Here is a 20,099-nt window from a genome sequence, read left to right on the forward strand (position 1 = left end):
AATAAAGAGACCGTAGGGAATACAGTCGATGCCTACTCTAAGAGCGCCGTATGGTGACAGATGGCGGCTATGCTTGTGGTGAGGAAAACATAATGTGTAGAGTTGTGGAATCGCTATGCCATACACCCGAAACTGATGTAACATGTATGTCAGCTGTACTTCGATAAAAGAAAAGGTACATATTATTAGTGAAGTTGGGTTCACAAAACTTCCCTTGACTTAGCTTTTTGAGGGATTGGACGGTTGGCATCTTTTGTAAAGTTTTCAATTTCTTCCTTAAAGATTGTTTTATTGTACTTTTCTGTGTTTGAGGCCATGTCGTTTGAATTTTGCTAAAAAGATACCAGTTTCATGAAATCTCCTAAATTATTTTCGTGAAATTGCATCTAGCAAGAGACAAAAAAGTAGGATGTATCAAGTTAACGCCGGAGGAGCAGACTGATGATGCAGGAGAGGGGATAGATCCAAGGAACGTGTGTGTGTGTGTGGGGGGTGCTGGGGGGGAGGCTGGCCATCCACTGTGAAAGTGGGGAGATGGGGTTCACGGATTCAGATAGATGTAAATGTGTTGATTCGGTGCTTCCACTGTGAGTGAGTGTGGTGATGAGACTATCTGAGGTTGGACGAGAGAGAAACCGTGAGTCAGCCCAAAGAGGGAAAAAGTGAATTGTCTAAGAAAATGTAGGATTTCCTGGAGGCCTGAGAGACCATTTGAGATGCCTGGGTTATACATTTAAAGTGGGACTAGATCGGCATGATTGCGTGTTTCTCTCCAACCACAATCCCCTGCTCCATGTTGGCATGAAAGGGAAGAAGAAAGTTGAGTTAACCAAAGTTTTTTTTTTTAATTTTTAATTTTTATTTACTTTTCAACATAATACTTAATTTTATTTGTTTTAATTTACACCCAAATTAGTTAGCATATAGTGCAACAATGATTTCAGGAGTAGATCCAAAGTTGTTTTTAATGCTGCGTTTAATGAAGAAAGCGAGGTAGGTTCAGGGTAGTTGTGAGCATACACAGGAGAGTAATTTTAGTGATTGGGAAAGTAAAAACAAGGTGAGAGTGACAATGACCCAACCATTTGAGGTGTGGGAAAAAGAAAATAGCCATGCCTTGAAAGGATTACAGGAGCGGTGAGCCCATCATTTGGCCAATGATGGGCTGTAAGTCCTAGACTGATGATAGGCAGAGCAGAAGGACCAGGAAGGGCACAGAAGGGTGTGGGGGAGATTGTTGCATTAAATATATCAGGATAAGATTACAAGGGAGGAATGATGCTCTAGGATATTACTTCTTGTGACCGTTAGTTACTGCCTATGAATCTTATTACTCTTTACTTCTGGGCTTTTCTCCACCCAGAAAAGTGGATTTGCTATTCAAAAGCTCCCCCCATCCCCAGGAGGATTTTCTTTCCTTTAGTTTTCAAAGCGGTCTTTCTTTGTCTCTCCTGTCTATAACGCAAAAGCAGTCCACCTCTGGTTGGTTCTAAGAAACCTTGCAGAGAACATTGTAGGCCAGGCTTGAATTTTTCTTCAATAGTCAACTGGTCAAAAGGAACGCCCCAAGACGAAAAAGCTGTGGGTTAAAAAGGAGTTTCTAGGGGTGCCTGGCTGGCTCAGTTGGTAGAGCATGTAACTCTTGATCTCTGGGTCATGAGTTTGATCCCCATGTTGGATGTAGAGATTACTTAAAAAAATAAAGCATTTTAAAAAAAGGAGGGTTAATATGCATCAAGAGTAGACATGCTGGGAGTGTAACCAACCTGCTCAGGCAGCTTGCTAATACCTTCAGGACCTACAATTAACAATATAGTACTAACACTGGGCACACCCACCTTAATGACTTGCTGGATCATATAACTCAGGTCATGATAAGCAGCTCACATCCCAAGGGTACCTAATATCAAATGGTATCTTCCAGGGGCCTGTAACAACTATTTCTCAAAGAGAGTTAGTTGATGAGGAGAGGATGCTCCGTTTCAAATTCAAAGACACCACCCGTGGGCTAGTGCTGTCAAGGACGACCACAGGATCCATGTGGACTGATGCAGACCACTGCATCCGTTGGAGTATATGGACCAAATCACAGGGCTATTTGCTCATTAGCCTGGACAGGCTGGAAAGGCTCTTTAATTCCTGGATCCACTCAAATTTGGCATCCTTCTCGTATAATTTGGCAAACTCGGGGTCACACATCCGAATATTTTGCCTCAGAAATCCAAAGCAGCCTAGCAAACATCGTGTATCTTTCTTAGTAGTAGAGAGACAAGGTGTGGTAATTTCCTCTCTGCTTTGAAACATGGGCCACTGGCTTGCCAGAAAATCCAACCACCCACAAACTCATGGCCAACCAATCTTTGACAAAGCAGGAAAGAATACCCAATGGAATAAAGACAGTCTCTTCAGCAAGTGGTGCTGGGAAAACTGGACAGTGACATGCAGAAGAATGAACCTGGACCACTTTCTTACACCACACGCAAAAATAAACTCAAAATGGATGAAAGACCTAAACGTAAGACAAGAAGCCATCAAAACCCTAGAGGAGAAAACAGGCAACAACCTCTTTGACCTCGGCTGTAGCAGCTTCTTACATGACATGTCTCCAGAGGCAAGGGAAACAAAAGCAAAAATGAACTTTTTATCAAGATAAAAGGCGTCTGCACACCAAAGGAAACAATCAACAAAACTAAAGGCAACCAATCGAATGGGAAAAGATATTTGCAAATGACACATCAGACAAAGGGTTAGCATTCAAAATCTATGAAGAACTTATCAAACTCAACACCAGAAAAGCAAATAACCCAGTGAAGAAATGGGCAAAAGACAGGAATAGACACTTTTCCAAAGAAGACATCCAGATTGCCAACCAATGCATGAAAAATGCTCAACGTCACTCATCATCAGGGAAATACAAATCAAAACCATAGTGAGATGCCACCTCACATCTGTCAGAATGGCTCAAAAGAAAAACTCAGGAAACAACAGATGTTGGTGAGGATGTGGAGAAATAGGAAAACTTTTGCCCTGCTGGTGGGAATGCAAACTGGTACAGCCACTCTCAAAAACAGTACGGAGGTTGCTAAAAAAAATAAAAAATACAGCTACCCTACGACCCAGCAATTGCATTACTATGTATTTATCCAAAGGATACAAAAATACAGATTTGAAGGGGCACATGCACCTCAATGCTTATAGAAGCATTATCAACAATAGACAAAGTATGGAAAAAGCCTAAATGAGGAATGGATAAAGAAGATGTATACACACACACACACACACACACACACACACATATTACTTGGCAATCAAAAAGAATGAAATCTTGCCATTTGCCACAGTGTGGGTGGGACTAAGGTATGTTATGCTAAGTGAAATAAGTCAGTCGGAGAAAGACAAATATCATATGATTTCACTCATATGTGAAATTTAAAAAAACAAAACAGATGAACATAGGAGAAGGGAAGACAAGGGAAGACAGATCAAGTTTGCAGCAGACATATCCACAGAAACTTGGCAGACCCAAAAGGAGTATTCAATGTGTTGAATCAGAAAAATACGCAGCCAAGAATTCTTGATACAGCAAAGCTGTCATTCAAAATAGAAGGAGAGATGAAAAGTTTCCCAAACGAAAATTAAAGGAATTCATGACCACTAAATCAGCCCTGCAAGAAATTTTTTTTAATACGAAATTTATTGTCAAATTGGTTTCCATACAACACCCAGTGCTCATCCCAACAGGTGCCCTCCTCAATACCCATCACCCACCCTCCCCTCCCTCCTACCCCCATCGACCCTCAGTTTGTTCTCAGCTTTTAAGAGTCTCTTATGTTTTGGCTCCCTCCCTCTCTAACCTTTTTATTTTCCTTCCCCTCCCCCATGACCTTCTGTTAAGTTTCTCAGGATCCACATAAGGGTAAAACATATGGTATCTGTCTTCCTCTGTATGACTTATTTCACTTAGCATCACACTCTCCAGTTCCATCCACCATGCTACAAAAGGCCAGATTTCATTCTTTCTCATTGCCAAGTAGTATTCCATTGTGTATATAAACCACAATTTCTTTATCCATTCATCAATTGATGGACATTTAGGCTCTTTCCATAATTTGGCTATTGTTGAAAGTGCTGCTATAAACATTGGGGTACAAATGCCCTATGCCTCAGCACTCCTGTATGCCTTGGGTAAATTATTAGCAGTGCTATTGCTGGGTCATAGGGTAGATCTATCGTTAATTTTTTAAGGAATCTCCACACTGCTTTCCAGAGCGGCTGCACCAATTTGCATTCCCACCAACAATGCAAGAGTGTTCCCGTTTCTCCACATCCTCGCCAGCATCTATAGTCTCCTGATTTGTTCATTTTAGCCACTCTGACCAGCGTGAGGTGATATCTGAGTGTGGTTTTGATTTGTATTTCCCTGATGAGGAGTGATGTTGAGCATCTTCTCATGTGCCTGTTGCCATCTGGATGTCTTCTTGATGGAAGTGTCTATTCATGTTTTCTGCCCATTTCTTCACTGGATTATTTGTTTTTCAGGTGTGGAGTTTGTTGAGCTCTTTATAGATTTTGGATACCAGCCTTTTGTCCGATATGTCATTTGCAAATATCTTGTCCCATTCTGTTGGTTGCCTTTTAGTTTTGTTGATTGTTTCCTTTGCAGTGCAGAAGCTTTTTACCTTCATGAGGTCCCAGTAGTTCATTTTTGCTTTTAATTCCCTTGCCTTTGGAGATGTGTCAAGTAAGAAATTGCTGCAGCTGAGGTCAGAGGTTTTTTCCTGCTTTCTCCTCTAGGATTTTGATGGTTTCCTGTCTCACCTATTTCAGGTCCTTTATCCATTTTGAGTTTATTTTTGTGAATGGTGTAAGAAAGTGGTCTAGTTTCATCCTTCTGCATGTTGCTGTCCAGTTCTCCCAGCACCATTTCTTAAAGAGACTGTCTTTTTTCCATTGGATATTCTTTCCTGCTTCATCAAAGATTAGTTGGCCATACGTTTGTGGGTCTAGTTCTGGGGTTTCTATTCTATTCCATTGGTCTATGTGTCTGTTTTTGTGCCAATACCATGCTGTCTTGATGATTACAGCTTTGTAGTAGAGGCTAAAGTCTGGGATTGTGATGTCTCCCGCTTTGGTCTTCTTCTTCAAAATTACTTTGGCCATTCGGGGTCTTTTGTGGTTCCATACAAATATTAGGATTGCTTGTTCTAGCTTCGAGAAGAATGCTGGTGAAATTTTTATTGGGATTGCATTGAATGTGTAGATACCTTTGGGTAGTATTGACATTTTAACAACATTTATTCTTCCAATCCATGAGCACAGAATGTTTTTCCATTTCTTTATATCTTCTTCAATTTCCTTCATAATCTTTCTATAGTTTTTAGCATACAGATCTTTTACATCTTTGGTTAGGTTTATTCCTAGGTATTTTATGCTTCTTAGTGCAATTGTGAATGGGATCAGTTTCTTTATTTGTCTTTCTGTTGCTTCATTATTAGTGTGTAACTGATTTCTGTACATTGACTTTGTATCCTGCGACTTTGCTAAATTCATGTATCAGTTCTAGCAGACTTTTGGTGGAGTCTATCGGGTTTTCCATGTATAATATCATTCCATCTGCAAAAAGTGAAAGCTTGACTTCACCTTTGCCAATTTTGATGCCTTTGATTTCCTTTTGTTGTCTGATTGCTGATGCTAGAACTTCTAATAGTATGTTAAACAACAGCAGTGAGAGTGGACATCCCTGTTGTGTTCTTGATCTCAGGGGGAAAGCTCTCAGTTTTTCCCCATTGAGGAGGATATTAGCTGTGGGCTTTTCATAAATGGCTTTTATGATGTTTAAGTATGTTCCTTCTATCCGACTTTCTCGAAGGTTTTTATTAAGAAAGGATGCTGAATTTTGTCAAATGCTTTTTCTGCATCGATTGACAGGATCATATGGTTTTTATCTTTTATTAATGTGATGTATCACGTTGATGGATTTGCGAATGTTGAACCAGCCCTGCATCCCAGGAATGAATCCCACTTGATCATGGTGAATAATTCTTTTTATATGTTGTTGAATTCGATTTGCTAGTATCTTATTGAGAATTTTTGCATCCATATTCATCAGGGATATCTGCCTGTAGTTCTCTTTTTTTGCTGGGTCTCTGTCTGGTTTAGAAATCAAAGTAATGCTGGCTTCATAGAATGAGTCTGGAAGTTTTCCTTCCCTTTCTATTTTTTGGAACAGCTTGAGAAGGATAGCTATTATTTCTGCTTTAAATGTCTGGTAGAATTCCCCTGGGAAGCCATCTGGTCCTGGACTCTTATTTGTTGGGGTATTTTTGATAACTGATTCAATTTCTTTGATGGTTATGGGTCTATTCAAGTTTTCTATTTCTTCCTGTTGAGTTTTGGAAGTGTGTGGGTGCTTAGGAATTTGTCCATTTCTTCCAGGTTGTCCAGTTTGTTGGCATATAATTTTTCATAGTATTCCCTGATGATTGCTTGTATTTCTGAGGGATTGGTTGTAATGATTCCATTTTCATTCATGATTTTATCTATTTGGGTCATCTCCCTTTTCTTTTTGAGAAGCCTGGCTAGAGGTTTATCAATTTTGTTTATTTTTTTCAAAAAACCAACTCTCGGTTTCATTGATCTGCTCTACAGTTTTTTTTAGATTCTATATTGTTTAGTTCTGCTCTGATCTTATTATTTCTCTTCTTCTGCTGGGTTTGGGGTGTCTTTGCTGTTCTGCTTCTAGTTCCTTTAGGTGTGCTGTTAGATTTTGTATTTGGGATTTTTCTTGTTTCTTGAGACAGGCCTGGATTGCAATGTATATTCCTCTCAGGACTGCCTAGCTGCACCCCAAAGAGTTTGGATTGTTGTATTTTCATTTTCCTTTGTTTCCATATATTTTTTAATTTCTTCTCTAATTGCCTGGTTGACCCATTCATTCTTTAGTAGGGTGTTCTTCAACCTCCATGCTTTTGGAGGTTTTCCAGACTTTTTCCTGTGGTTGATTTCAAGCTTCATAGCATTGTGGTCTGAAAGTGTGCGTGGTATCATCTCAATTCTTGTATACTTATGAAGGGCTGTTTTGTGACCCAGTATGTGATCTATCTTGGAGAATGTTCCATGTGTACTCGGGAAGAAAGTATATTCTGTTGCTTTGGGATGCAGAGTTCTAAATATTCTCTGTCAAGTCCATCTGATCCAATGTATCATTCAGGGCCCTTGTTTCTTTACTGACCATGTTGTAAGTGGAGTATTAAAGTCCCCTGCAGTTACCACATTCTTATCAATAAGGTTGCTTATGTTTGTGATTAATTGTTTTATATATTTGGGGGCTCCCGTATTCGGTGCATAGACATTTATAATTGTTAGCTCTTCCTGATGGATAGACCCTGTAATTATTATATAATGTCCTTCTTCATCTCTTCATCTCTTGTTACAGCCTTTAATTTAAAGTCTGTAAAGTTTGTCTGATATAAGTATGGCTACTCCAGCTTTCTTTTGACTTCCGGTAGCATGATAGATAGTTCTCCATCCCCTCACTTTCAATCTGAAGGTGAGGTGTCCTCAGGTCTAAAATGAGTCTCTTGTAGGCAGCAAATAGATGGGTCTTGTTTTTCTATCCATTCTGATACCCTATGTCTTTTGGTTGGAGCATTTAGTCCATTTACATTAAGAGTTATTATTGAAAGATATGGGTTTAGAGTCATTGTGATGTCTTGCAACATATCACTCACAGAATCCCCCTTAGGATCTCTTGTAGGGCTGGTTTAGTGGTGATGAATTGCTTCAGTTTTTGTTTGGGAAGACCTTTATCTCTCCTTCTATTCTGAATGACAGACTTGCTGGGTAAAGGATTCTCGGCTGCATATTTTTTCTGTTCATCACATTGAAGATTTCCTGCCATTCCTTTCTGGCCTGCCAAGTTTCAGTAGATAAGTCTGCCACTAGTCTTATGGGTGTCCCTTTATAGGTTAGAGCGTGTTTGTCCCTAGCTGCTTTCAGAATTTTCTCTTTATCCTTGTATTTTGCCAGTGTCACTATGATATGTCGTGCAGAAGATCGATTCAAGTTACGTCTGAAGGGAATTCTCTGTGCCTCTTGGATTTCAATGCCTTTTCCTTTCCCCAGATCAGGGAAATTCTCAGCTATGTTTTGTTCAAGTGCACCTTCAGCCCCTTTCTCTCTTCCTCCTCCGGAATCCCTATTATACGGATATTATTACGTTTCATCGCATTACTTAGTTCTCTAATTCTCCCCTCATACTCCTGGATTTTTTTACTTTCTTTTTCTCAGCTTACTCTTTTTCCATAATTTTATCTTCTAATTCACTAATTCTCTCCTCTGCCTCTTCAATCCGTGCTATGGCTGCCTCCATTTTATTTTGCACCTCGTTTATAGCATTGTTTAGCTCCTCAACGACTATTTCTTAGTCCCTTGATCTCTGTAGCAATAGATTCTCTTCTGTCCTCTATACTTTTTTCAAGCCAGCAATTAATTTTATGACTATTATTCTACCTTCTTGTCCCGTTATATTGCTTAAATCGTTTTTGATCTACTTCCTGGAGTTTCTTTTGAGGAGAATTCTTCCGTTTCGTCATTTGGGGTAGTCCCTGAGGTGGCTCCAAACCGCAGGGCACTTCCCCTGCGCTGTCCGAGTAACTTGTATTGGTGAGCAGGGCCACAGTCAGACCTGATGTCTGCCCCAGCCCACCGCTGGGGCCACAATCAGACTGGTGTGTACCTTATGTTCCCCTCTCCCAGGGGCAGGACTCACTGTGGAGTGGTGTGGTCCCTGTCTGGGCTGCTTGCACACTGCCAGGCTTGTGGTGCTGCTTCATGGGATCTGGTGTATTAGCGGGGGTGGATCCGCAAGGTGCACAGGGGCGGGAGGGGCAGGCTTAGCCTCTTTGCCCTCGGTGGTCCCCTGTGGGAGGGAGGCCAACCCGTCGGACGGATGGATCTACAGAAGCACCCCATTCGGTGTTTGCGCGGTGCAAGCAAGTTCCGTGATGGGAACTGGTTCCCTTTGGGATTTTGGCTGGGGATGGGCAAGGGAAATGGCGCTTCCCAGCACCTTTGTTCCCCGCTGAGCTGAGCTCTGTCCTCTGGGACTCAACACCTCTCCCTCCCGGTGTCCTCTCGCCCCCCCTCTCCGAGCAGAGCTGTTGACTTATAACATTCCAGATGTTACGTCCTGCTGGCTGTCAGAACACACTCTGTCCGGCTCCTCCACTTTTGCAAGCCAGACTTGGGGATTCTGCCTTGCCTGGCGGGCGGCCCCTCCACCGCCCCGGCTCCTCCCGCCAGTCCATGTAGCGTGCACCACCTCTCCTTCCTTCCTACCCTCTTCCATGGGCCTCTCGTCTGTGCTTGGCTCTGGAGACTCCGTTCTGCTAATCCTCTGGAGGTTTTCTGGGTTATTTAGGCAGGTGTGGGTGGAATCTAAGTGATCAGCTGGACGAGGTGAGCCCAGCGTCCCCCTATGCCACCATCTTCCGAACCTCTCAGCCCTGCAAGAAATTTTAAGGGGGACTCTCTGAGGGGAGAAAAGACAAAAAAAAAAAAAGATCAAAGGCAACAAAGACTAGAAAGAACACCACCAGAAATTCCAATTCTATAGGCAACATAACGGCAATAAATTCATATCTTTCAGTACTCACTCTAAATGTCAATGGGCTAGGTGCTCCAATCAAAAGACACAGGGTAACAGAACGGATAAGAAAACAAGATCCATCTATATGCTGTTTACAAGAGACACACTTTAGCCCGAAAGACACCTTCAGATTGAAAGTGAGGGGATGGCGAACCATCTATCATGCTAATGGTTTACAAAAGAAAGCTGGAGTAGTCATACTTATATCAGACAATGTCGATTTTAAAATAAAGACTGTAATAAAAGATGAAGAGGGGCATTATATCATAATTAAGGGGTTTATCCACAAAGAAGACCTAACATTTGTAAACATTTATGCTCCAAACATGAAGCACCCAAATATTTAAAGCAATTAGTCATAAACATAAAGAAACTCATTGATAATCAGACCATAATAGCAGGGGACTTCAACATCCCACTAACAGCAATCAACAAGGAAACAATGGCTTTGAATGACACACTGGATCAGATGGACTTAACAGATATATTCAGAACATTTCATCCCAAAGCAGTGGAATATACATTCTTCTCCAGGGCACATGGAACATTCTCCAGAATAGATCATACACTGGGACACAAATCAGCCCTCAAAAAATACAAAATGATTGAGATCATACTGTGCATATTTTCAGACCACAACATTATGAAACTCGGAATGAACCACAAGAAAAAATGTGGAAAGATAACAAATACTTGGAGACTAAATAACATCCTACTAATGAATGAATGGGATAACCAAGAAGTTAAAGAGGAAATTAAAAAGTACATGGAAGCCAATGAAAATGATAATACCACAGCTCCAAACCTCTGGGACACAGCAAAGGCAGTCATAAGAGGGAAGTATGTAGCAATCCAGCCCTTCCTAAAGAAGGGAGAAAGGTCTTAGATACACAACTAACCTTACATCTTAAAGATCTGGAAAAAGAACAGCAAATAAAACCCAAAACCAGCAGAAGACAGGAAATAATAAAGATTAGAGCAGAAATCAGTGCTATTGAAACCAAAAAAAAAAAAAAGTAGAACAGATCAATGAAACCAGAAACTGGTTCTTTGAAAGAATTAACAAAATTGATAAACCACTAGCCAGTTTGATCAAAAAGAAAAAGGAAAGGACCCAAATAAATAAAATCAAGAATGAAACAGGAGAGATCACAACCAACATAGCAGAAATACAAACAACAATAAGAATATTACAAGCAGTTATACGCCAATAAAATGGGCAATTTGGAAGAAATGGACAAATTCCTAGAGACATATAAACTACCAAAACTGAAACAGGAAGAAATAGAAAATTTGAACAGACCAATAACCAGTAAAGAAATTGAATTAGTAATCAAAAATCCCCCCAAAAACTAGATTCCAGGGCCAGATGACTTTCCAGGGGAATTCTACCAAACATTTAAAGAAGAGTTAACACCTATTCTCTTGAATTGTTCCAAAAAATAGAAATGGAAGGAATACTTCCAAACTCATTCTTTGAAGCCAGCATTACCTTGATTCCAAGACCAGACAAGGACCCCACTAAAAAGGAGAACTAGAGACCAATTTCCCTGATGAACATGGATGCAGAAATCCTCAAAAAGATACTAGCCAACCGGATCCAACAATACATTAAAAAAATTATTCACCATGACCAAGTGGGATTTAAACCTGGGTTGCAGGGCTGGTTCCATACCTGCAAAACTGTCAATGTGATTCATCACATCAAAAGAAGAAAGGACAAGAACCACATGATCCTCTCCATAGATGCAGAGAAAGCATTTGACAAAATACAGCATCATTTCTTGATAAAAACCCTCAAGAAAGTAGGGATAGAAGGATCATACCTCGAGATCATAAAAGCCATATATGAAAGACCCAACGCTAATCTCATCCTCAATGGGGAAAAGCTGAGAGCTTTCCCCCTAAGGTCAGGAACAACACAGGGATGTCCACTCTCACCACTGTTATTCAACATAGTTTTGGAAGTCTTGCCTGAGCAATCAGACAACACAAAGAAATAAAAGGCATCCAAATCGGCCAGGAGGAGGTCAAACTTTCACTCTTCGCAGATGACATGACAGTCTATATGGAAAACCCAAAAGATTCCACCAAAAAACTGCTGGAACTGATCCATGCATTCAGCAAAGTTGCAGGATACAAAAATCAATTCACAGAAGTCAGTTGCATTTCTATATGCCAATAATGAAGCAACAGAAGGAGAAATCAAGGAGCCGATCTCATTTACAATTGCATCAATACCATAAAATACCTAGGAATAAATCTAACCAAAGAGGTAAAAAAAAAAAAAAAAAACAACTATACACTGAAAACTATAGAAAGCTTATGAAATAAATTGAAGAAGACACACACACACACAAAATGGAAAAATATTTCATACTCCTGGATAGGAAGAACAAATATTGTTAAAACATCAATACTACCCAAAGCAATCCACATATTCAACACAATCCCAATCAAAATAACACCAGCATTCTTCACAGAGCTAGAACAAGCAATCCTAAAATTTGTATGGAACCAGAAAAGACCCCGAATAGCCAAAACGATCTTGAAAATGAAAACCAAAGCTGGAGGCATCACAATCCCCAACTTCAAGCTGTATTTCAAAGCTATAAACATCAAGACCATATGGTACTGGCAAAAAACAGACACTCAGATCAATGGAATAGAATAGAGAACCCAGAAATGGATCCAGAAACATATGGCCAACTAATCTTTGACAAAGCAGGAAAGAACATCCAATGGAATAAAGACAGTCTCCTCAGCAAGTAGTGCTGGGAAAACTAGACACGACATGCAGAAAAATGATCTTGCACCACTTTCTTACACCACACTCAAAAATAAACTCAAAATGGGTGAAAGACCTAAATATAAGACCGGAAGCCATCAAAATCCTTGAGGAGAAAGCAGGCTAAAACCTGTTTGATCTTGGCTGCAGCAAGTTCTTACTCAACACGTCTCCAGAGGCAAGGGAAACAAAAGTAATAATGAACCATGGGGACCTCATCAAAATGAAAATCTTCTGCACAGTGAAGGAAACAATCAGCAAAACTAAAAGGCAATCGAAAGAATGGGAGAAGATGTTAGCAAACGACTTATCAGATAAAGGGTTAGTATCCAAAATTTATAAAGAACTTATTAAACTCAACACCCAAAAAGCAATTAATCCAGTGAAGAAACGGGCAAAAGACATGAATAGACACTTCTCCAAAGACATCCAGATGGCCAGCCAACACACGAAAAAATGCTCAATATCACTCATCATCAGGGAAATACAAATCAAAACCACAATGAAATGCCACATCACATCCATTAGAATGGCTCAACAGAACAACTCAGGCAACAACAGATATAGGCGAGGATGTGGAGAAGGAGGATCTCTTTTGCACTGCTGGTGGGAATGCAAACTGGTGCAGCCACTCTGGAAAACAGTATGGAGGTTCCTCAAAATATTAAAAATAGGACTACCCTATGACCCAGCAATTGCACTACTAGGTATTTATCCAAAGGATACAAAAATACAGATTTGAAGGGGCACATGCACCCCAATGTTTATAGCAGCATTATCAATAGCCAAAGTATGGAAAGAGCCCAAATGTCCATCAACTACTGAATGGATAAAGAAGATGTGGTATATAAATACAATGGAGTATTACTCAGCAATCAAAAATAATGAACTCTTGCCATTTGCAACTATATCGATGGAACTAGTGGATAGTAAGCGAAATTAGTCAGAGAAAGACAAATATCATATGACTTCACTCACTTAAGACACAAAACAGATTAGCATAAGGAAAGGGAAGCAAAAATATTTTAAAAACAGGGAGGGAGACAAAACATAAGAGACTCTTAAATATAGAGAACAAACAGAGGGTTGCTGGAGGAGTTGTGGGAGGGGGGATGGGCTAAATGGGTAAGGGGCGTTAAGGAGTCTACTCCTGAAATCATTGTTGCACTATATGCTAACTAACTTGGATGTAAATTAAAAAGTAAGTCATTTAAAAAAAGTGAAAGAAAAAGTAGTGGAAAGACAGCCCGAGACCAAAAATTCCAAGAACTTTTGATTTATATTTTATATCTTGGAGCTTTGGTATTAAAACACAACAGACCACTATTGAGACCAGTTTTATTCAACTAAGAAAATAGGGATGACTATAAATTCAGCCAACGTATTTGTAATCCAAAGGATTACATTTCTTGTTTTCAATTTAAATCATGTAGCTTTGAAATAAGAGATTGTTTCATCACAGCCATACAGATTCCTGAGATTTTAGTCCATGCTTGAAACCAAGAATTTAGGAACTTAATACTGTCCAACCCCATTAGAAGAAACTATCACAAGTCCTGGATCTTAAATTCTTGTGTGTGTGTGTGTGTGTGTGTGTGTCTCCTGTAGCAATTACTTTTTACTCTGAAGTCTTTTTTCAAATGGGTATCCATCCCAGGTGACTGCAGATAATAATTTCAATTATTATTTTCCCTCATTCAGCTACAGGTTGCCAAATTCCCATCTCTTAAGATGAACTAGATTTCATTGTCTTGCTCCCCAGATGGACCTGATATCCACCCCGTGTTTGCTCTGAATTTTTAAGGTCTTTCTTTAGCCTGCATCTACTCTTGGGATCAATTTCTACATTTTTCAGGACTCTTAACTGGAAGCAACAGAAATGGACTTTGATTAAAGGGAATATATTGGTAAGAGACTGGGAGGTTCACAGGTGTATTGGGAAGGCTGGGAGTTGGGCCAAAAAAAAAAAAAAACCTCAAGAAAGAATAAAGAGAACCACAGGACTAGGACGAGGGCTAGGGTCCAAGCTATGACGTGAATTTAGGTTAAGGTTAGGATCAGGGCTTACATTGGGGCAAGGACTAGGGCTCAGGCTAACCTAGTGGCAGAGTTATGTTTGGGATATGGCTAAAGTCAGGGTTACATTTGGGGCTTGGATTAGAGTTAGGGCTTACATAGGTCTAGTGTTGAAACAAAGTAGATTTAGGGTTATGGCTTTGACTTTGCCAACCTTAGGACAAAGAAAGCCATAGGACTACAGCTGGGGTTGCCTCCAGTGCTATAGTTAGAATTAGGGTTAAGGCTAGTGTAAGGCTCATTTGTTCAATGTAGTTCATGCTCCCGATTTCTTACCCAGGTTTTCTGTACCTGGCTAGTATACCCATCCTCCATGTACCGCCTTCTGCTGAAATTTACTCTTATCTGACCAGTAACCACCTCAACCTTGGAAATTAGGCTGCCCATCCCTAGTAGCCTGATTTTTGACTGCTACATTAGCATTTGAAGTGACACCTCAGCTTTAAAATGGAACCAACTCTAGGTTGCAATTTATGGTTCAGAGCTACCAGTGGATTTGGGCCAAATCTTGTCTTCAAATAGACCACACTCATTCTTCGCCGTTCCCGTGCCCTGTCCTATTTTCCTCATTCTCCTCTTCCTAGCAACACTTCCCGATAAATCACATGCACAAAAATCCCCTTCTTAGGTTCCACTTCTGGCCAACTCAACCTAAGATAGTAAGCAGCTCAACCTAACCCAAACAGAAGAAAGAGATTCATGTTCTGCACTGCTAATAATTGACAATCATCCACAATGCCTGTCTTACAAGAAAACCCAGATGTATAAGCCCCACTATGTATTCTACTCCTGGGACAGTATTTCTCTCTCCACTTCTAATAGGCTCCTATCTTTTTGTTCGCTGCTTTAGACTCAGGAGAGAATGCCTTGCCTGACGTACAGCAGCCCTGAGTATATATTTGTTGAATGAATGCATTTGAATACATGTGATTCCTCTGATCCTGCTCCTAGACTGCAGCAAACTTTAGAGGGTCACCGTGCCAGACCTTTTCTCTCATAATTTGACGTTCTGCAGCCACAGGTGGGCTGTTAGTGTATCTTAGTGCTTCTACTCTAAATGATGCTCCATCACACACATCACGCACTGCCTTGTCTTAATCATTCCCTCCCCTCCATGTTCTTCTTGTCATCCTGCCCCTTCATTCTCTGCAGGTAATTTTTCTTTCTTCCATGTTATAAAAATTTAAAGCCCGCATCATTAAGGATCATCTCTACTTCACAAATAGCTCCACCGATCAAAATTAATAAGCTAGAAACAGACCTTAATGTGCATATTAAAAAACTGGTCTACAGGGCGCCTGGGTGGCTCAGTTGGTTGAGCGGCCAACTTCGGCTCAGGTCACGATCTCACGGTCCGTGAGTTCGAGCCCCGCGTCGGGCTCTGTGCTGACAGCTCGGAGCCTGGAGCCTGTTTCCGATTCTGTGTCTCCCTCTCTCTAACCCTCCCCCGTTCATGCTCTGTCTCTCTCTGTCTCAAAAATAAATAAACGTTAAAAAAAAATTTAAAAAATACAACTTACTTAAAAAAACAAAAAACAAAAAACAAACAAAAAATAAAAAAACTGGTCTACAGTGAAGGAGGCGTCACAAGTGCCCGAGGAAAGGGAGAAGGTTAGTGCTGGGATAACTGGTTAATTATTCTGAGGCATATAAAGTTAGAACCTAATTTCCCAATGTCCACCAAAATCAATTCCAGATGGGCTGAATAATCCAGTGTGAACACTGAAACAATGAAAGCAGAAAAATAGGTGAAGAGCTGATCTCCACATAGGAAATGCCTTCCTGTGCTTAAAAATAGTATTTTTTACAAATCACAAAGCAAATGTTAAACCTTTGACACTATCCTATCACATGCGAATTTACCCTCAGGCAGCAAATCAGAGCTGCTTGCGAGATGGATGGATAAGAACACTCATTTCGGTGTTAACCGTGTACCAGGAAGGAGGAGAGGGAAAGGGCCCTTCCCTTTCAGGGACAGGGAATGTGGCTTAATAATTCAGCTGGAGATCTGTTAAGAGAAAACTTGAAATTCAAATAATCTACAGACTCTTTGCATTTCTAAAGGTAACAATTAGGAGCGGGCAACACTTGTTTACGGAAACTCCTTAACGACCTTCCCGCGGATGAAAGATTAGATCAGTTCTGTCTAGAGGAGGTCGTTAATGGGCTGGAAGTTCAGGTGCTCCATCAGATAAGATGAGGGGACTGAGACAATCTTTCCCTGAAGACAAAGAAGGAGGGGTGTCAGCCTTGGACTGGGTAGAAGAGGTGAGAAGGGAAAATGGAGCTCTAGGGAGAGTCTGAGGGAGGAGCATGGTGCGTGGCGGGAAGGCTTGCAGAATGTAGACAAGCTACATTCCGTATATGTGTGTAATATACAATTAAAAAATACATATTCACTTAAATTATGTGACATACAGTAGAATAGGTAGTGCCGTTACGTGGTTTCAAATTTGAGATGTACACATTGTCATCTCTTCTACCCAGCCCTGCACCCACTCAGGTCCCCTCCAACAATCAACCGTTAACTGGTTTCTTGTCCTTCCCTCAGGAGATGTTGAAGCTATTCTTTGCCTATGTGAGCCAATATCTATATGTATTCTTGTTCCTCTTTTTTTCTTTTTACAAATGGTAATATATTACACTCAGTGTTATGCACCTTGCTTTTCCCCCTTAACAACTAGCCTTGGGTATATTTTTATATCAGCACACAAAGAGAAAAATTCATTTCTAATTTAATCAGTCTCTTGCTGATATAAATTTGAGTTATCAGTTTTTTTAAATTTTTTTAAACGTTTATTTATTATTGAGAGACAGTGAGAGATAGAGCATGAGCATGGGAGGTGCAGAGAGAGGAGGGGACATAGAATCCGAAGCAGGCTCCAGGCTCCGAGGTGTCAGCACAGAGCCCGATGTGGGGCTTGAACCCACAAACTGCGAGACCATGACCTGAGCTGAAGTTGGATGCTTAACCGACTGAGCCACCCAGGTGCCCCTGTTACCAGTTTTTTAAAATGCCTCATCTGCATTGAATACTTTTGTGCCTATGCCATTTTTCAAATGTAAGAACACACACACACACACATCTGTATGATAAATTTTTAGAAGAACTGCTTGGTCAATGGGGATGTGTATTTGGTATTTCGATACGTATTGCCAAACTGCTCTCTCCCTGGCAGTGTGCAAATGCCTGCTTCCTAACACCCTTGCCATGACCATGTCTAACATTCACTTTTAAGTTCTTTCTTTTCTGTGTTGTAACCTCTGTTATTACCACACTATCAGTAGAATATGTTTTGCACAGTAACATGGGCTTTGGGAAGGAAGAAGAAGAAAGCACCATCAGGTGCATGAGGGGGAAGCGGGGTCAGAGGTGCATAGGATGTGCTGAGGAGGAGATGGTGAGAAGGGACCAGTCATTAAGGAATTTGTTGCAAGTAATGACCCCAAAGAGTAATTTCTCTGAAAATCTAGTCCATCCTGGAGTTGCCACAGTATGTGTAAAGGATGTTAAGAGTGATTAATTTTGTTATTAAAGGGAAAAGACCTCCCAGGAGGCCAGTAATTTTAAAAGCTATGGGTTAGTATTATAAGGTTGAAAACCTCCCATCCAAGAGGGAGATGGCATCTGGCTCTTTCAGTGCATTTACACTTGTAAACTGGTGCTAGAATGATCATGTCCTCTCCCAGACTTTCCAGAGAGATGGGGTGCATTGGTCTTGAGGCTCCCAGACTCCAGCTTCTGTCTCCAGGACAGTCCATTCCCTGAGCTGGTAACCTGGGCATAGAGCACATCATATCTTAGGAAAAGCTGGAGCCCCCAGGGCACCATGGTCAGCTTCTGTGTCTAGTTCTCTGGGGAAATTATAGCTCAGAAGAGAATCATGGAAACAATCTCCTGCCCTCTGAATTTATACTCCTGGTTGGATTTTTTTTTTCCCTTTCAGTTTCATTCATTTCTTGTTTTAACTTTAATAATGTTTTCCTCCTATTTTCACTGGGGTCATTATGCTGTTGTTTTTCTAAGCTCGCTGACCTTGAACTAAACCCAGAAACAAATAATTGGCAAATCCACGACCATAACGAGTAACTTCAAAACACCTTTCTCAAGAACTGGCAGAGCAATCAGGACGAAGCAACATGAAAAGAAGGTCTGGAAGATTCAAACATGTCACTTAATAAACGTGAAAGTATGCATATGAAATTTTGAAGCCAACAAATAAGAGATCTTCATTCCAAACTCCTGTGGAACATTAAAAAATATTAATCATTTATTATAACAAAGGAAGTTTCAATAGCTTCCCCAAACCAAATACACACAGTCGAACAACAGCAACATCTAACTAGTTAATTAAAAGCAAACAAATGAAAGCTGCTCTTAAATATCTTTTGGATTAAAGGAAAAAAAATACAAACTATAGATGCTATGCATTTTCACGTCTAGAATATTAATAATTTTGAAGTTTTAGCCTGGCTTCTGCATTGTATTTGTTTCCTCTGAGTTACTTGCATTGGATGGCTTATTTTAATCTTTCATGTTAAAATCTTTCCTCACATATTTTGATATTTCTGTGTGTTCATATGCCAGAGTATTCATATGCCAGAGTAAGGTACTAAAAGGCTTATTCAGTGTTTATCACACATTTGGGGAAGGTTATTGATTAGTGAACTTCCTTTAGTTGAGATAAGGCACTGAGCTCTTTCAATGGGAGACCTTCCCTTCTGCCAGGTATTAGGCAAATCTCTTTCCCCAACAGGGAACCTTCCAATTTTTTTCACCAAAGATTAGAACATTAGCTGCTGGCACTATTCTGGGCAGAAAAAACTTCAGGGTTCAGAAGGCATTCTCCATTCTCCACTACTCTTGGCCTTTTGCTCATGTCATTTGGAAAGTATTTCCAGGTTTATCCTGCAAGCAGAAACCACTGAGAAAGATTCCTGAGAACGTAGGAAGGGTTAGAAGTCTAAGAATAGATGTGATTCACCTGAGATTAAAGAGAGGCACAGCCCTTCTATATAAAAGCAAAGCATGGCCGCTGATTAGTAACATCCACATCACTTGGTAACATGATAGAACTGAAAACTTTTGGGCCTCATCCAGATGCACAGAATCAGAAGTTCTGTGGGTGGGACCCAGAAATGTGTTTCAACAGCATCCAGGTGATTCGGATGCTGAAATTTGAGAACCACTGAGCTAACTTGAATGGAAGAAAGAGGGGAGCTGGTGTTGACGTCTGGCGTCTGGAATTTGAGGACGTGGAGCTTTGAAAACCATAAACAGACGGAGAATCTGGTCTGTTTTCTCATGTGCAAGAAGCAAGGTCGTCCACAGTCTTCACTTTTCTAAAGAGTGAGGAACACGAGAAGCCGGCTTCATTCTCAGCTATTACTCAGACTATGTCGCCACGTCTTTGAGCTCTGGCAAGCGTCAAAAAACGGATGGGAGGAAACAGAAGACAGTGTAGGGGGAGAAGAAATGACAACGGCCTAGGCTTTCATAGCCCCCAACTGCGCATAGGTCCTCTATCTGCCCAAGAACCCGGCCCCCACACCCAGTTAGGTTGGACAAACGCTTTGCCAAGGTCC

The 20,099-nt window shown here is 40.7% G+C and overlaps 1 long non-coding RNA gene across 1 annotated transcript; it reads right to left on the minus strand.

Annotated features, from left to right (window-relative positions):
* Nucleotides 1-226: 226 nt before the first annotated feature.
* LOC122492426 lies at nucleotides 227-18,740 on the minus strand. The gene is made up of 3 exons (XR_006299616.1): nucleotides 18,615-18,740; nucleotides 18,164-18,291; nucleotides 227-386 (listed from the first exon to the last, which is right to left on the minus strand). It is a non-coding gene; the product is annotated as an uncharacterized LOC122492426 (long non-coding RNA).
* Nucleotides 18,741-20,099: the final 1,359 nt, after the last annotated feature.

Source organism: Prionailurus bengalensis, chromosome C2 (assembly GCF_016509475.1).
Source record: "Prionailurus bengalensis isolate Pbe53 chromosome C2, Fcat_Pben_1.1_paternal_pri, whole genome shotgun sequence".
In the NCBI taxonomy this organism is placed as follows: Eukaryota; Metazoa; Chordata; class Mammalia; order Carnivora; family Felidae; genus Prionailurus; species Prionailurus bengalensis.